Below are 5,100 nucleotides of genomic sequence, written 5' to 3'. Positions count from 1 at the left end.
TAAAAAAAAAAAAAAAAAAAAAAAGAAAAATTACACACATTTTCATGTACTGAAGAGTATATTCTGACCAAAACAATCTATTTTACATGGATGAAGTTTTCTTTCTAACATTGCAAACCATAGAATATATTTATCAAAATGTTGGCAGGCACTGCACTAATTAATACCTACACAGCCTCTATCCTAACATATCCAGGGTAATATACTTAAGGGCATGCTATTAGAATTAGTGAAGCTTAATTTTAAAAGCACAGATATATTTAATTACACTAAATGATGCACTCAAGACATTCCCAGACTATTAGTGGACTCATTTTTTGTTTATTCGTGTGTCTATGGCTCGCTAACTCTGGAATTTACAGAGTTTAAAACTGTATTTGTATTTAGTGGTCTGGTATTAAAATGACCTTGGATGTTACACAACAGATGTGTTTACACTATTTCCAAAAGTGCAAGGAATTTAATACTCAATGTGATAAAAAGTGATGCTTCCTGCTCCTGCAGCCTGCAGTTTCAAATTTGATCTAGATAATCCAAAAGCTAGACACTTTAACTAAAGAGAGCCTCTACCTGTTTTTCCTACACATGCTAAAGAATCATGCATATTCTTCTAGACACAAGCCGCTTCAATTCTGGCCTAAGCATTTCGCTTCTAAGTCCAGCCACAGCCACATTTGCAAACTGCTGAGAACTGAAGGAGTTGAGAATACACAGGATGACACTCTTCTCTGGTGTACCTCAATTACTAGTTCTGTGTCAATAAGCAGGACCAAATTGCAAAGAAACTTGAGAGATTTGAACTGCAGGGGTGCAGACAATGAAGGGAGGTTCAGTCAGTACAGTATCCTATACTAGTGGTGCCTAATCTTGTGGCTTTGCAGGCTGGACAATGTGCGGGGTGCGAGCCGCGTTGTGGCTGTTGCCCCAGTGGGTTCTATCCCCTGATGTTAAGTTAGCGAGAGGCGGACTCGCAGCGGTTCCAAGATATTTTCTTTTATTTAGTCTTTTTTACATGCACTCCACTGATGTAGATGTGGCTGCGCAGGCAGTTACACTTGGTTCAGTCCCAGCCCTAATGAGGGACGGCTATAACGAAAACAAAGAGAATCAGGGATCCACTTATTTACACACCACCCGATGTTGAATGTGGCTGCGCGTCCTGTCCTGGCTCGGGGAACGGACGAACGAATGACAGACAATCGAGGGATCCGAAAACGATTAAAGCAAATCAATCCGCCCTGGTTCAGGAGAGGGATGAAAAAAAAATCGAATCTCAGTTTTGGGTGAAGGGCGAAAACAAAAAGTCGGTGGACCTTTCAAGATTAAATTGAACCGATCGGCAAATAGTTACTTCAGAAATCGGAGAAGCCGTGGGAAGCTGGCCAGGCCTAGCCACCCAGCGGTGCAAGCTCCGGCTTCTGGTCAGCTAGCTGAGAGAGCGATGGATGCTTTGGTGTCTGCGCGCTGCTCTGCTGTCCTCTCTGCTCTGCCGGGTGGAAAATTCCGCCCCAGTCTTTATAGGCCAGATGACAAGCCTCACTTCAGACCCCCGATTGGTCGATTTTTCCCACCAGAATGTTCGTGGGCTTTTCCCCAGGGGATGGGGTTTCCCCAGCACATGGTTTGCTGCATGGCCCCTGGCCAAACAGGGGCTTTCCCAGATTGCAAGGAGAGGGCTTGGCAGCATCTGTTGCTAGGCAAAGCTGGCAGAGCCCAGCTTGAGTGTGACAGACAAGTAATGTGGAGGGTGAAGGGGGTGGGTCTGTAGGCTTAACACTGTGCACCAGATCTGGATGCAAAGTGACTCCATGCGCTGGCCTGATCTAGTACACAAGGCCATATGATCTGAACCATGGGGCCTCATGGGTCCCATGTTAACTAATGCTGCTATAGAGTCCCTGCTACCAAGTTTCAGGACCCATGGGGAGTCTCGCAGGCTGCATGACACAGGTCTATGAGCTGGATTTGTCCCATGGGCCAGAGGGTGATAATCACGTCCCTACACCCATGAAGAAGAAAAACAGAAGATACAAAACAGGTATATATAAACCAAGAAATGGCAACCACAGCATTTAAGTGCAGACAATGGAAGGACAGAATGATGTATCTGAGTTTAGCTAACAGTTAGGCAAGGAAGATGATCTGCAATTTTTTACACACATAGCCTCTAGTGATTAAAAATCTCTGCAGCTTTTCCATACCACAATAAACCTGGGCCCTGCACCATGCAAACCCATGTGGTCTCCACTACCAGGAGGAGAGACTAAGGAATATAGATAGGCCCTAAAAGGGGCATACAGTTACATACTGTATATGATTTCTAGTTTGTGATAGATGCTTCCTTCTTAATTGAAGACGAATGGCAAACAATGAAATGCTGATAAATTGCTTTTTAGGGTTTACTTTCAACAAACCTAGGGCATGTGAGCTTGTTTATATCTCATGTTGAGGCCACTGCTCATCATGCTTCCCATTCTTTGCTAATATTTCCTTGTAGGAAGAGCCTGCCCTTTCTCTGCCTCTCCTCTTCAGTGCTTGACTCTAAAGTATAGGCAGTGGAAATCTCGAAAGTGGTGTGCAGAAGGGCGGGAAGTCAGGAACAGATACTGCTGCTGGCTGACCTGTGCTTGCAGCCTATAGTGACTGCCCAAGTTCCAAGCAAGCTTCTAGGGGAGAGGGGGAAGGTTAGGAGATGAGGGCCAGGAGTTAAGGGGCTCAGAAGAGTTCCCAGAATTAGGCTGTGTGGTACCACAGCCACCACACTTAAGGATTTTCAAGATAGGTGGTTAGCAGGTATAGGCTCCTGGCTGGCCCCAGGTGACCATACCCAAAGCTGATGAACATGTGGGCAACTTACATCACCTCCTCTCTCAAGCCATGCCCTCCTTTTTTACAGCTTTTTTCATTTGCGTTTCTGAAACTACTGATTTATTCAGCAAGATGGATACCAACTTGGCCCACTGTTACAATATTTATTAATCATTTTCCATTAGGGATAAGATATAAACATGGAATTTAGATGACTAAGCAGAATTCTTAGGAGAAAAAATAATTAAAAAAAATCTTTAAGCAAAAGGTTAAAAATCATCCAACTAGAATATTGCTTTCTACTGACATTCTCAAGTCCAGTTCTATACTGATTAGTTTCCTCTTTGATCCTTTAAAACTTGGCCCAAACTATACAGTTTTGCCAGCTTTGTTGCGCTGGCTAGAGGTGTGAAAAGCCAGTACAGCTGTGCTAGCAAACTACATTCACATCTGGATACAGCTTTGTCCAGAACATTTTGGCACCTGGTCCAGGTCAGGTGCAAAGTGCCACTCTAGGCACTACTACATAACATTACTTCTATTTAATTGGGTGCCAGGTGTTGGTGTAGTGCTGGCACTACCCTTGCTGCTGTAGTTACTATGTCAACAGAAGATGTCTTCTGTGGGAAGGACTTCTGTCATTCAGCCTTTGTACAGCTGACAGTAAATCTTCACTGCCATTAATTGCAGCACCACGAGGGGGCTCTGCTACCATAGTTCTGCTGGCAAAGCTGTAGCATCAGCAGCCCCATAATACAGACAAGCATTTGGGAACTCAAGCAAGCCAGACAATGACAAAGCTAAAAGGCACAGGAAGTCTGACCTATTTGTGTGTTTAAAAGAAGACTTCTCATACCTGTTTCAGCAAGCAATACAGAAACGCTATCCCATTTTTCCAGAATAACTAGCAAACCTTCTGGTGATTGAAAAGTAAACCCCATTATAAACATGAAATGACAGACTTCTCTCTCTTGCCCCTTTTCACTTCCTCCCATTGGAAGTTTACAGTTGCAGAAGGCATCCATCTGCTGTCATTTGGAAGCTGCACTATTAGCTTAAAAAGTGCAAGCCATTTGTTTAGGAGCCTAAGTATGTCTTTATGAATCTGACTGTGGATTCATATTGTTTCAAAACTTGACATTATACTTTTTACCTCCAAGATGAATTTAAGGGCCAGTGTTCTAAATTCATGAGGATTTCTTCCAGGATTGATATTATGCGACACACTAAAGCTATTCTGGGTAAGAGGTTATTTTTAAACAGACATTATTCTCCCCAGAAAGAGACAGCAAGTTTTTGTCTACTGCTAATTGCTTTACAAAGTAAATCAAGTCCCTATGGTTAGATAATTAATATCTGACTTGAGACATATCCCTATATTTTGACATGACTGAGGAGCCATTTAAAGCTAAATTTATTTCCTAAAGATTGTTCAGAGCGCAGATATCTATTTGATGCTTCTGAACTTTGTCAAATCTTTCTGTAAAAGACTGTAACTAGATAGAGGGAAGTGCGCGCTATAAATGAGGCAAGTAGATAATGCTGTTTCTATTCAGAAAAAAAACAATATCACATAATTCCATATTGTTCATAGTCTTTCTTAAAAATAATATTAAAGCAGATATCTAAACAGTGAAGCTTTAAAAATAGGTTCTGTACCATTTAAATCAAATTAATAGTTCATTTTTATTAGGTCAAATTTTAAAATGTCCTTCACAATTTTGTGCAAATGCATTTGATAAACCTTTAGATGAATTGCCTCCCATGAGATACTTTAAAGATGCTGTGATCTTCTTAAAGTTTTATATCCTTTAGCTGAGTGCCTTTTAAAGATAACAGGCTGCTTAATGAGGAGAGAAGTGTCAGCTTCACTGTTTGCAACAGCACCCTCTTGTGGTTCATTGCTTATAGCTTCAATGCAAATTTCTAGCATTTTGTTTCTACTTACATTTAAACACCAAGAAATGGATTTCAACGTAAAGACAAAATCCTATCCTGTCAGATGTTAAGGAAAATCTGCATATATTTTATTCAGCTCATCAATATGAGAGCAAATGAAATATTCTTCCTAATAACAAGTACATTGTTTTTTTTCTTACTGTTGATATTTCTGACAATAGAAATGTATACAAATGTTTACCTGAAGTGATATTATTTATCTATCCCTCCAGATGACTTAAATGGGCCTTCTAAAGTACTTGCTAAGGTAGTATCAGAGCCCATCACAATTTTAAATGTATTTACCCTTACAATACCCCTGTAAGGCATAACAGAGCAATTGTCCATACTTTT

This window comes from Gavialis gangeticus, unplaced genomic scaffold (genome assembly GCF_001723915.1).
Source record: "Gavialis gangeticus isolate Ggan-Ray unplaced genomic scaffold, GavGan_comp1, whole genome shotgun sequence".
Lineage (NCBI taxonomy): Eukaryota > Metazoa > Chordata > Crocodylia > Gavialidae > Gavialis > Gavialis gangeticus.
The sequence above is the reverse complement of the archived record's forward strand: the minus strand, read 5'-3'. Positions refer to the sequence as shown.